Source organism: Schistocerca gregaria, chromosome X, assembly GCF_023897955.1.
Source record: "Schistocerca gregaria isolate iqSchGreg1 chromosome X, iqSchGreg1.2, whole genome shotgun sequence".
Taxonomy (NCBI): Eukaryota; Metazoa; Arthropoda; class Insecta; order Orthoptera; family Acrididae; genus Schistocerca; species Schistocerca gregaria.
The window spans coordinates 220,849,630-220,864,277 of record NC_064931.1 but is presented as its reverse complement, the minus strand read 5'-3'; positions in this window follow the sequence as shown (position 1 = coordinate 220,864,277).

The following is a 14,648-nucleotide window of genomic DNA, read 5'->3' as shown; positions in this document are numbered from 1 at the left end:
TTTCCTGTAGGCAGTATCTATCTTACCCCTAGTGAGATAAGCCACTACATCCTTACATTTGTCCTCTAGCCATCCCTGCTTAGCCATTTTGCATTTCCTGTCGATCTCATTTTTGAGACGTTTGTATTCCTTTTTGCCTACTTCATTTACTGCATTTTTATATTTTCTTCTTTCATCAATTAAATTCAATATTTCTTCTGTTACCCAAGGATTTCTACTAGCCCTCGTCTTTTTACCTACTTGATCCTCTGCTGCCTTCACTACTTCACCCCTCAGAGCTACCCATTCTTCTTCTACTGTATTTCTTTCCCCCATTCCTGTCAATTGTTCCCTTATGCTCTCCCTGAAACTCTGTACAACCACTGGTTCTTTCAGTTTGTCCATGTCCCATCTCCTTAAATTCCCACCTTTTTGCAGTTTCTTCAGTTTTAATCTACAGGTCATAACCAATAGATTGTGGTCAGAGTCCACATCTGCCCCTGGAAATGTCTTACAATTTAAAATCTGGTTCCTAAATTTCTGTCTTACCATTATATAATCTATCTGATACCTTTTAGTATCTCCAGGGTTCTTCCATGTATACAACCTTCTTTCATGGTTCTTAAACCAAGTGTTAGCTATGACTAAGTTGTGCTCTGTGCAAAATTCTACGAGGCGGCTTCCTCTTTCATTTCTTCCCCCCAATCCATATTCACCAACTACGTTTCCTTCTCTCCCTTTTCCTACACTCGAATTCCAGTCGCCCATGACTATTAAATTTTCGTCTCCCTTCACTACCTGAATAATTTCTTTTATTTCATCATACATTTCTTCAATTTCTTCGTCATCTGCAGAGCTAGTTGGCATATAAACTTGTACTACTGTAGTAGGTGTGGGCTTCGTATCTATCTTGGCCACAATAATGCGTTCACTATGCTGTTTGTAGTAGCTTACCCGCATTCCTATTTTCCTATTCATTATTAAACCTACTCCTGCATTACCCCTATTTGATTTTGTGTTTATAACCCTGTATTCACCTGACCAAAAGTCTTGTTCCTCCTGCCACCGAACTTCACTAATTCCCACTTTATCTAACTTTAACCTCTCCATTTCCCTTTTTAAATTTTCTAACCTACCTGCCCGATTAAGGGATCTGACATTCCACGCTCCGATCCGTAGAACGCAAGTTTTCTTTCTGCTTATAACGACATCCTCTTGAGTAGTCCGCGCCCGGAGATCCGAATGGGGGACTATTTTACCTCCGGAATATTTTACCCAAGAGGACGCCATCATCATTTAATCATACAGTAAAGCTGCATGCCTTCGGGAAAAATTACGGCCGTAGTTTCCCCTTGCTTTCAGCCGTTCGCAGTACCAACACAGCAAGGCCAGATCAGTCAATCATCCAGACTGTTGCCCTTGCAACTACTGAAAAGGCTGCTGCCCCTCTTCAGGAACCACACGTTTGTCTGGCCTCTCAACAGATACCCCTCCGTTGTGGTTGTACCTACGGTACGGCTATCTGTATCGCTGAGGCACGCAAGCCACCCCACCAACGGCAAGGTCCATGGTTCATGGGGGGAGTAACATGCAGCAGTAATAATTCAACTGGACTGGCTATTATAATCTGAATAATTAATAAGATTTTGGAAGAGGATTGAAAAAATTATCCCAAAACAATAATGATTTCAATTTCTCCCATTTTTTAATATCAAAAGTTCATTAAACCCAAATTTCATTCCAAAATTTTGTGTATAATAAACCTTCAACGCTGAGTTGCAGGCTTTTAATCGAAAAAATGCTCTAAATTCCTGCACTTGTGGGTTAGTTATCACAAAATTTCTCTTGGTAGAGCTCACAGCACCTTTTGCACAGCGCATTTTAAGTACAGGGGACTAAATACGAAAAGACAAATCTAGTCTTTCGTAAAAAAAAAAAAAAGCAGATAATACTACTACAGGTGTGTGACGTGGGACTTAGGTATCATTAGCACTGTTTCCACTTAGTTTCTCCTCTTCAGCAGCCTTCACTTGCTTGTGAAAATTGATCTTCTGTTTTGCGTTGTTTGTAGTATAATCTTCCTCTATTCTACGAACTACTCGTGAGATAAACCTTTCAAGTTTTGAAAGGCACCGATCTGTTTATTCGTATCAGGTAAACGGGGCAGACTTTTTGTTGTGAGTCGGTCAACAATGGTCAAATGTGGCGCGTTTTCTCGATGTCGCAAATAGACCAATGTCTCGCCCTTGGAATATGGGACTAAATTACACACTCGGGGACACATTTAAGTGCCGATACTGATATCATTGACGATGAACTGTTAACAAACATATGTAGAAATCGAATGGCATTTTTGGCTGGGATATCTCGGGGAGTGGATTCTGGTGCCTTTCGGAAATGTTCTTCTTCCGTGTACATTGGCCCTTTCCACGGGGATATACACTGATCAGCCAGAACATTATGACCAACGCCCTGCTATCGATGTGAGCCCGTCCATGCTATAGCAGCGTCACCTGGGGAGGAATGACTGGTAGAGACACACGCACGTTGTATGTAGTATCAGCGAGTGTGCTGTCCATGTGTAGAATGGGGAAGGCTTGCGGTCTATCTGTGTTTGACCGAGAGTAGATTATGACGGTCCTGAGGCTTGGAGAGCGTTTCGGAAACTGCACGACTTGTTGGGTGTTCGAGGCGTGCTGTGGTGAGTGTTTTCATCACGAGGCGAAACCGAGGTGAAACAACGTCCAGACGTTGTGGGGTTGGGCGTCCAACCCTCACTCCAGAATTCGATGGTCGTAAGCAAGGCAGACTGGTAAAACAGGACAGGTGGGAACTGTGGCGTATCTAACATCAGATTTTAATGTTGGGCAGAGTAGAGGTGTGCCTGAACACACAGTGCACCGAACACTCCTCGCGATGGGTCTCCGCAGCCGACGACCGATGCATGTGCCAATTTTAACACCACTATTTTAGCAACTACAACTGATATGGGCACGTGACCATTGGCACTCGAATTTGGCGCAGTGGAAGAGCATTGCATGGTCTGATGAATTCCGATATCTTCTTCGTCATGCCGATGGGGGGGGGGGGGGGGGCGAATCCGTCGTTTTCCAGGGGAACAGCTCCTTGATACCTATACTGCTGGACAGACAAGGTGGCGGCGGATCCACTATGCTCTGGGGAACTTTCACGTGAGCATCCATGGGTCCAGTGTAGCTTGTGCAAAGTACCTTGACGGCCAAGGAGATTCGTACACTGGTTGTAGACCACGTACACTATTTCATGACGATTATGTTTCACGACGGCAGTGGACTTCTTCATCAAGATAATGAGCCAGGTCACAAGGCCAGGATTGTGATGGAGTAGTTCGAGGAACCCAATGGTGAGTTCCAGTTGATGTGCCGGCCCCCCAACTCGCCAGATCTGAACCCGATCGAACATGATGTGATTGAACGTCGCGTCAGAGCTCATCTCCCCTCTCTCTGGAATTTACGAGCGACCTACCTGCTTCCATGACACGACGCGTCGCCGCGGGTATTAGGCAGGTGGACATAATGTTCTGGATGATCAGTGTGTGCGAGTTGTGTTGTATTTGTAGGGTGTAGGTGAGTGAAATGGGTGCGTATATAGTGTAGCGTTATGTTATGATTGTGTTGCATAATGATGATGAAAGAAGGGAGAGTGTTGAATGAAACCTGGTGACGGCTCGTATCCAACTGCTAATGGGTGCGTATATAGTGTAGCGTTATGTTATGATTGTGTTGAGGGAGAGTGTTGAATGAAACCTGGTGACGGCTCGTATCCAACTGCTCTAAAATAACGAAAAGGGAGTCGCCGAACTTAACGTCCCCATCCGCTGGCCGTATCACTATCAACAATATGACATGCACTCACTTCATGACTATAGTGTGTTTTGAAATTCAATCCAGGATATTGAAGCAAAGACTGGTCATCAGAAACTTGACGCAGCCACCTCTCCTACCCTTTCCGGCAAAATACATATAATGGAAATGTCGTCTAACAGAAGGATTCGAATTGGCTTACGTCCAATTCGTAGGCTACCGAACAAGCATGCGTTAGCGACTTCGCTTACAGTGATAGGTTCTACCTAATTGCCCTATCAGCTGACAAATCGAGTCGTGTGCGTACCAGCCACTCGTACCGGAGAAACATCAGAAAAACAATTAAATAGTCGTCGACCGAAAGACCCTACAAGACCCCAACAGGCAGAGCATGAAAATAAAATTACTGACACAGAGAGCCATTGGATAACAGGCGTATAAGGAATCATTATGGGTGTCACGTTGATTGCAGAATAAGAAATCTTTAAGTGGAAAGAGCTATCTAAGCACGTCTATCAGATCAAGATGTGACTTATTTCTCTCTCTCTTCCTTAGCATGCTATTCATTCTTAAGTTTGATATCCGGTTAGGTGCCGAATGTGAATAGCCCGTATGTTCCCTGAAAAAACACGCGCTACAGAAATTTTTGGCATACTCTGTTTCCGACCTTCAGCCCATTTCTGGAATATCAAAGCTGACATTCGTCTTAGTGATATATCGTTATCTTCTCGCTCGAAAATGCGGAAACGGCAGAGGCACAAAGGTGAGTTTATTACTCTTAGATTTCTTGGGAAGCTGTAGATATAGACGTGTGGAATAATCTGATAAGGATGAGCAATGTGAGAGCAGATAATTCAATGGCTCAGCCGATATCTTGGAAAGGGCCGATCATCAGCACCGCTAGTGACGTAGAAATTCAGATAGGCGCGGTTGTACTGTTTCCTTTCAGTATTACTCATATTCCTTACAGTGTACGTGGACAATATTGTCTCAGGTCATTAAGCGATAGTGTAGACAGATAACAGCTATCACGTGGATTTGTTACGAAATGGAGACTAAAATGTTGTGTTTGTGACTCATGGTAACCTCTAAATATTGTCAAGTAGAAGGATGAAGATATCTGTGGGATTGATGCGGCTCTCGCTGTCTGTCTGAAATAATGAATGGATACTTCTGTTGACTAGGAAGTCCTCTGGAGGTACAGACCGTAAACCGAGTGAGTGGAGAAGTGGTGAAACACTAGATTCGCCTTCGAGAGGCAGGGTCGTAGCGAGGGATGGCCCCCGACAAGGCCAGTCTTCTCCAAAGTTACTGAGAAAGCAATGTGTAGGAGAGTAAGACTTGGGCAGAACTGAAAAAACTGAGTCATGAACTCCAGGGATTCAAATCCAATTTGAAATCTTACCTTCTGGCACACTATTTTTATTCTGTGCAGGAGTTCCCTGCTTTGAGAACTTTCTTCACATTGTTTATTAGTTTACTTTTTGTGTTTTCGTGTTTTTAATGGTTTGGCCTACAAAAGACCACATGAAATAACTAATATCTTCTTCCTTTTCTTCTTTCATTCTTTCCAGTAATTTTTCATTCTCCCTCCTATATTTATCTCTCCTTTCTTCTGTCCACATTGCGCCCGTGTTTTTCATTGTTTTCTTCTGGCAGCCCTTGAAACTTTTCACTTTAGCTCGAAACTTTTCTCCTTCTCCTATTTCTTTCTCGATTATTTCCATGTCCCTCCGAACTGCTTTCACTTCTTCGATTTCAGTCATTGATGTTTTTGTATTTCTGTCAAAAAAATTTAAATAATTTTTGTTAATCTTTTTTTATTTGGCCTTTTTAGGTATCTGTAGAATGGAAATTACTCTTCTCTTCCTCAGTCTGTCTAATATACTCTTATTTTTTCAAAAAATGGTTCAAAGGGCTTTAAGCACATCTGAGGTCATCAGCCCCCTAGACTTAGAACTATTTAAACCTACCTACCCTAAGGATATCACACACATCCATGACCGAGGCAGTATTCGAACCTGCGACCATAGCAGGCGCGCGGTTCCTGACTGAAGCGCTTAGAACCGCTCGGTCACAGCGGCCGGCTCTATTTTTTCGTAAACTCAACTACTTTTTTAATCATTAATTTGGATTTCACATTGTCATATTTTGGTCCAAAGATTTTCGAGGTATTTTCCTTTCCTTCTTTTGTATTTTACGTAATTCTTTGGGTGCATTTAAAGAAAGGCATTCTGAAGCATAATGGCATTCTGGTCTACTGAGAGGCCGGTCTTTTGCATCTACGTAAATGTTGTTATACAGGTTTTTTGTTAATTGAAAAGCTACCTCCATTTTCCTCGCTCTGATAAGTTCGCTTCTTTGTCCAAAGCATTTGGTTGTATTGTTTCAGTTAGATTAGTGGTTCCCAGTCTTTCTTCGACGATTACCCCCGAGTGGAATCAGATATTATCTGTTGCCCTCTCTCCCCCAACCACCATCAGCATTATCCCGGAGTGCAGTTAGATATTAGCTAGTACTCATCCTGGCTCCTCCTATCACCATCAGCGTTAGTACGTGTATAAACATCAGATGAGAATGAATTTTCTTTTAAGAATTTTATTTTTAAAATGACTAAAGACAAATATATTCAGTTTTTTAGGTCCTTTATTAAACCACGAATATGAGTTGACGAGACAACTGGTGTTATTTCTAACAGCCCTTTTTATACAGTGATGAAGCAATTCTCAGTTTTCAGGAAAGAAAGCTAACTATCCACATTGAGGATAGACACTTGTTACAAAACATGCTTCCTCTGCACTACTATTCCACTTAGTGACACTTGTTTCCTCCACACTCTGTACCCCCATTCTAAATCAACCAAGCTAAAACGTGTGCACTATACTTATTGTTTTAAATCACTTGGGTGCTGGACTCGTCTTTCGCTAGGTGGCAGAAACTGGAAGACTTCAGGTTGCCAATGTTTTTTGTCTAACTACTGCCACTAATAGTAATAACAATAATTATACTTTTTGTCGTGTTGCACTGTCAGTTAGTTTGTTTATTGTTGCGAAATGAATAATGACGTCATTACTGGTCTATTGCTGGAACTACCTACAACTCGGAGAAGGCATTTTCATGAGATATTTAAGCATATATCGTATATATGCCTCAGTTTTACTGTGAAGATGAGGAAGATGTTCATACATCCGTTTCACAAGCTGCAGCCTCCACCAAATTGTGTCAGCATTAGCGTTAGTATTTGAAAAAAAGTAATTACAGTCTTACAAAATAATGATAATCATAATAATATTTAGTAAATAATTTAGCTTCCTGACCGAAACACAATGGAACCCTATTTTGCCCTTCAGAAAATTTCAGTTTACCCTTCAGGGGGTTATCACCCCCAGGTTGGGAACCACTGAGCTAGATATTTAGATTTTGTAGACTTTTTTATTCTGCCAGAATCAGTTTCCATGTATTTCGGTACCTCCTCCGCATCTGCCACATATTCTGTTTCTTCAAAAACATACACTGAAGGGCCAAAGAAACTGGTATAGGCATGCGTATTCAAATACAGAGATATGTAAAGAAGCAGAATACGGCGCTGCAATCGACAACGTCTATGAAAGTCAACAAGTAACTCGCGCAGTTGTTAGATCGGTTACTGCTGCTCCGGTGGCAGGTTATCAAGATTTAAGTGAGTGCAAACGTGGTGTTATGGTCGGAGCACCAACGATGGGGCACACCTCCGAGGTAACGATGAAGTGGCGATTTTTCCGTACGACCATTACTGTGAATATCGGGGATCCGCTAAAAAATCAAATCTCCGACATCGCTGAGGCCGGAAAAATATCCTGCAAGAATGGGAACAACGACGACTGAAAAGACGGTTGGGTTGGGTTGTTTGGGGGAGGAGACCAGACAGCGAGGTCATCAATCTCATCAGATTAGGGAAGGACGGGGAAGGAAGTCGGCCGTGCCCTTTCAAAGGAACCATCCCGGCATTTGCGTGGAGCGATTTGGGGAAATCACGGAAAATCTAAATCAGGATGGCTGGACGTGGGATTGAACCGTCGTCCTCCCGAATGCGAGTGCAGTGTGCTAGCCACTGCGCCACCTCGCTCGGTGACATTAGAGAATCGTTTAAAGTGAAAGAAGGGCCAACCTTCTGCAAATTGCTGCAAATTTCAGTGCTGGGCCATCAATAAGTGCCAGCGTGCAACCATTCAACGAAACGTCATAGATATTGACTTTCGGAGCTGAAGGCCCACCCGTGTACCCATGCACGACACAAAGCTTTAAGCCTCGCCTGGGCCCGTCAACACCGACATTGGACTGCTGATGACTGGAAACTTCTTTCCTGGTCGGACGAATCTCGTTGCATATCGTATCGAGCGGATGGGCGTTTACGGGTGTGGAGATAACCTCACGAATCCATGGTCCCTGCATGTTCAAGATGGTGGAGACTCTGTAATGGTGTGCTGTGTTTGCAGCTGGAGGGATATGGGCCCCAGATACGTCTAGATACGATTCTGACTGGTGACACATACGTAAGCGTCCTGTCTGATCACCTGCATCCTTTAATGTCCATTGTGCATAACGACGGACTTAGGCAATTCCAGCAGGACAATGCGACACCCCAGACATCCAGAATTGCTACATAGTAGCTCCAGGAACACTGTACTGAGATAAAACACTTCCGCTGGCCACCAAAATCCACAGACATGAACATAATTGAGAATATCTGGTGGGATGCCTTGTAACGTGGTGTTCAGAAGAGATCTCCACCCCCTCGTACTCTTACGGATTTATGGGCAGCCCTGCAGATTCATGGTGTCAATTCCCTCCAGCACTACAACATTAATCGAGTCCATGTTTTGTCGTGTTGCGGCACTTCTGCGAGTTCTCGGTTTCCGTACACGATATTAGGCAGAAGTACCAGTTTCTTTGGCTCTTCAGTGTGTAGAGGCCTGGTATTGAAACTGTCTCTTGTAGGAGATTTATCTGCATTGTTGTATCTTCTATACATTCAATTATGAGGGAAAGATCGTCTGCAAAAGCCAGTCAATGAAAACTCAGTTTGTCCTCTTTCCTCAACATCGTGATTTTTTAAAAAATACCAACTTCTTCAGTTCTTTTCGACCATTCCCTAATAACTGTTTCCAGAACACAATTGAACGGCAGTGACGACAATACATTTCCTTGTCTTACACCAGATTTGATCTCAAAATCTTTGGAGGTCTCACCTAAAAATTGAATTTTGCGTTCTATATTTGTTAGTGCTTCTTTTATATTTGATACTGATTTGTTGTCAATTCTTTTAAGGTGCTGAATAATGTTTCCCTGTCAGTCGAGTCATTTAAGTTTTGAAGTCTATAAATATTATACAAATACTTTTGTATCCCTTCCTTCTATACTTTATTATAAATTTCAGATTTAAAATTTGTTCTACACGGTACGTCCTTTTCTAAATTCTCCTTGGAACTCTTGTAATTGCTGATCCATTTGGTCTTAAAGCCTGCTTTGTAATGCTTTTGAAAGAACTTTGTAAGTCACCGGAAGGAGAGAAATTCCACTATAGTTTCTGGGGTCACTTTGTAAGTAGGCTTTGTAAGTCACCGGAAGGAGAGAAATTCCACTATAGTTTCTGGGGTCACTTTGTAAGTAGGCTGTTTAGGTTCTTATATTGGTAACGCCACGTAGCGCTTTGTATGAAAACCACTGACTGTGCTGTGTGCAGTCTGTTGCTAGTTTGCATTGTTGTCTGCCATTGTAGTGTTGGGCAGCTGGATGTTAACAGCGCGTAGCGTTGCGCAGTTGGAGGTGAGCCGCCAGCAGTGGTGGATGTGGGGAGAGAGATGGCGGAGTTTTGAAATTTGTAAGAATGGATGTCATGAACATATATATATATATATATATATATATATATATATATATATATATATATATATAATGACTATTAAGGTAAATACAGTGTTTGTTCTCTATTAAAATCTATCATTCGCTAACTATGCCTATCAGTAGTTAGTGCCTTCCGTAGTTTGAATCTTTTATTTAGCTGGCAGTAGTGGCACTCGCTGTATTGCAGTTGTTCGAGTAACCAAGATTTTTGTGAGGTTAGTGAATTGTGAAAGGTATAGGTTAATGTTAGTCAGGGCCATTCTTTTGTAGGGATTTTTGAAAGTCAGACTGCGTTGCGCTAAAAATATTGTGTGTCAGTTTAAGCACAGTCTTGTATAATTTTTCTGAGGGGACGTTTGTACTTTTATCTCCTTTTTGTGGACTATGGGAAATAATTTTGTCTTCCAGTCTTCTGAGATAGCTTGTTTTGAAAGACGCCATGTAGCCTCTTCAGTGTTCCAGCACCTGCAATTTTCCATATTTCGGCACTTACTGAATATTCCTCGGGGACCTTATCATTCTTCAAATATTTAATCTTGTTTTGGATTTCAACCGCGCTAGGGAGTTCTGAGTTTGTACAAGTGCTTCCTGGGTTTTGTTCTCGTAATTTTGCTCTTGGTTCCTCTCAATTTAAGAACTTCTTGAACTAGCAATCACTTAATTTTTTGTTTATAAATTTTTTATCAGAATTCTGTAAGCTATGTACCGACTCGTTGCATGACCAAGTAGCTTTAGCTCGCATAGTCCCATGGAACTTGGTTACAAATACATAAATATATAAACTGCTGAGAATTAACCGGGAGCGTAATGTGAGTTCTCCTGCCTCTCGTGTTTTTATCTTCTGCGTACGATAGAAGCCTTACCTTCGGAGCGCGACTATAAATGCATACTGTTGTCACAGTGTCATTTCCTACAAGTAGCATTATAAGAAAACGATTACTACCGAACAGACATCCTTCGATTATACAGTTTATGTAGCAACAGTACACTTGGGTCAGACAGGTGCGGCCTACACAGATCGCTCATGTTCAACAATGGAGTTGTTGCTGTTACTTCGTTACGGTATTGTAAGATCTCAAAAGTCGGCAAGCGGGTACTATAGCAGACACGCTTTGCCAGAGGCTTCCGCTTTTTGCTCATTTCTGTCAACTGAGGACTATTGATAATGTATGAGTAGCAAACAAAATCTTTTCTTTATTAATCATAATAAGACCAATATATAGTAGCTACCATAAACAATGAGACAAAGATTTCGCTTTACTTTCAATTTTTTAGGAAGTTCATACAATTCTTGTAATTTATTTACTATAACGATAATTTAATTTGTTGTGTGCAATATTTTTTGTCAGTACACTTTACTTAAGTAATATTTTTCAATAATGCTTAATTTTTATGAAGTCTAGTATCAAAATTATACAGTTTGTTAAATCTGCATAGAAAAAATGCAGAGAAGAACAGTTCAAACCACACCATATGTATGTTTTTCTTCATTTGTCTAAATCGCTGCAGGCAAATGTTCGGATAGATCATTTGAAAATAATACTGCCGATGTCTTGCGTTACCCTTCCCCAGCCTGAGCTTGTGTTCTGTCTTTGATGACATCGTTGTTGACTGAATTTATACCCTAATCGTCCTTCATTTTCTTAAGCCGCCTGTATCGAATTCGCAGAATTCTAACAACGTCCCTTCGGAATTTAAGCCAGGAAGTTGGCGTATAAGCATTGGTCAAGATCTGTAGAGCTACCATCCGGTTTATCCGCGCCTGCTAAGTCTGATAACGTGGGATCCAAAATAATATGTTTGGGTACAGTGCTACATCATCAGGGACGCTACATTACTTCTAAAGTGAAGTGCATCGATTCCACAATTGCAGTTATCAGCTTGTAGTGCTGTCTTGACTTTGCCTTCTCCATGGACTGGTATACTGGCAAAACATATATTTCCATATATTTCTTTGGCGTATATCGCCGGCCGTGGGAAAGTACATAATGGATGTTCGAGTACAGGTTGTAGTCGCATGTTTGACGACATATGGAAGTGAATAGTGCAGGGGTACCCAAATGGTAAGGTGACCGCTCGAGATAACCGGGATATCCCGGTTCGAGTCCCGGTCCGGCACAAATATCCAGTGACGCCATTCCATTCTACAGCTTATCGTTGTCCACAACCGCAATTGTGAATACGTTTAATGTATTTCATGATGTCTGTAGTCTCCACAGTGCCTATTACTTTGGACGTGCATGCAGCATCGTAGTTCACAATGACACAGGCACTGCATTATCGTAGTAATGAATATGATGTAACTAATAAAAATTTATGCCAGATCGGGAATCTCCTCTTAACGGGCCGTTGCCTTAAGCACTAGGCTAGCTAGTTTTTTCTTTCTTTCTTCCATTTTTTTTTAAATTTGTGGACTTGTGTGCTGGATCAGGAGTAGAATGTGTTATAAGTAATGAAAGTTTTCAAAAATACTGACATGAATTATTTACAGAGGTATGGAAACACTGGTAGAAGCCGGCCGCAGGGGAGATTAATTTGGGTTCTGGAGAAATGATGGAGCACACGAGTCCATACTGATCTTCTGAGAAGATACACTGAGGAAAGACAAACATACATTTACAGCATTTGTAGATTTAGAGAAAGTTTTCTACAGTGTTAACTGGAATGCACTCTGAAATTCTGAAAGCAGCAGGGGTAAAATACAGGGAGAGAAAGTTTATCTACAACTTGTACAGAAACAAGGCTGAAACTATAAGAGAAGGACATGAAAGGGAAGCAGTAGTTGAGAAGGGAGACGGAAAAGATTGTAGCCTATCCCTCTATGTTACTGGATCTGTAAATTGAGCAAGCAATAAAGCAAACCAAGAAGAAATGTGGAAAGGAATTAGAGTTCATTGAGAAGAAATACAAACTTTGAAGTTTGCTGATAACGTTGTAATTCTGAAAGAGATACCAAAGAAGACAATTTGAACGAAATGGGTAGTGTCTTAAATAGAGATTATAAGATGAAATTGAAATCAAGTAAAACAAGAGTAATGGCGCATAGCTGAATTAAATCAGGCGATGCTGAGGGCATCAGATTAGGGAATGAGACACTAAAAGTAGTAGATGGGTTTTCACATTAGCAGAAAAGCATTTCTGGAAAAGCGAAAATTGGTAACAACGAATATAAATTTAAACATTAGAAAGTTTTTATCTAGTGATATCTGTATGGAGTATAGGATTGTATGGAGGTGAAATATGGACGATAAAGAGTTCAGACCAGGTTAGAAATGAAGCTTTTAAATGCGGGATTCCCGGCAAAACTTGACTAAAAAGGTATTGCTTGATAGGACACATCAGGAGGCATCAAGGAATAGCCATTGTAGTAATGGAGGGAACGGGTGAGGTATAAAAATTGTAAAAAGAGACCAAGGCTATAGTAAGCAGGTTGAAATGGATGCAGGTTGCAACAGTTAAACAGAGATGAAGGGTGTTGCATAGGACTGACTAAACTAGAGAGCTGCATCGAAAAAGACTTTGGACTGAAGACCGCAACCACAAGCTTCATTTAACTACATCCTAATTATAGTATGTGTTTACTTTTGGCTTATATCTCCAAGCAGTGCAAATGAAGATTTTCCATCTTAACTGTACTCACTGAATCTAGACTTGAAAGAATAATTAAATCTGTACTTTTCTGAACCACTAAAATTGGAACACAACTTAAAAACATAACCTCCTCCTAATATTGCAATTACAGCTTCTCTCGCTGTCATGTGTTGCTGTAGACGAATTTGAGCCGTGCTCACTCGCAACTATGTGTTTTCGTGCACTTGGCTGTCTGTATCTGTTTGGTTTCCCGCCCCTGTTGTGGTTACGCCATGGTTCTTCTTCCTTCTACGTGTGGCAGCAGCGATGTGTATCGATATTTGCACCGTGTACCACCTTTGGTTTTGTGCATGTAGTTTCTGGCTAGGGGGTCTGCGGGCAGTCGGTCGGTTGCTGCGGACGAGGGAAGTTATCTCCGCTCGGTACAGTCGGCTGGGATCGCTGGTGGTCACTGCACAGTGTCGGAGCGTGTGTGGAACTGTCCGATCGCTACAGGTTTCGTGGTTCATCGACCCAGGACGTTACGCTGACGCTGACGCTGACGCTGTAAAGACGAGCCGATCCTTGGCTCGAGAATGGTGCAGTCTAGACAGATTTGTCATTCCTGCGGTTCCTGTGGAAGAGAAAAGAAAAATATATTAACACACTTGTCGATTTTTCCATGCTGGTGTGACCTGTAAGAGAAAAAGTAACACACTCTGCTGGGGGATTAGTAAAACTTAATCCCTCAGCAGGTCAGGCCAGCGCGTGCTTGGCCTGTGATGTGGTTGTTGGCCCAGTCCACGGATGAGCCGGTTACGGGAGTGTTCCGTCCTCTCGTAGAATTTCCTGGCGATGGCGCGGAACCTGTCTCGAAGAGGCAGGATTCCGGTGTCCTCGTGGAGTTGGCGCGTCGAAAAGCGCCTTGGAAGATGCATAGCAGTCTTCAGGGCGCGGTTCTGTATCCGTTGCAGAGTCACAATGTGAGCATCTGCGGCTTTCCCCCAGACCACGGCCGCATACTCTAACAGTGGGCGAACCAATGTTAGGTAAAGCGTGATGCCGTGTTGCGGTGGCAAAGTTGACTGCGGGTTTAGCAGTGGATACAGGGCGCGGAGGCGTCCAACTGCTCTCCCTTTCACATCACGGATGTGATGCTTCCAGGTGAGCCTGCGGTCTAGGGTAACCCCTAGGTATTTTGCCGTCCCACTCCATGGGATGGGTTCTCCCAGGATTTCGAGCGGCGTAAGCCCTGGCGGCAGAAGTCTTCGAGTGAAGACGACTGCCTGGCTCTTTGTGGCGTTGAATTTCAACCGCCACTTTGTTGCCCATGAGCCCAAGGCGTCACACCCGCGTTGGAGGCGGTTTCTCAGC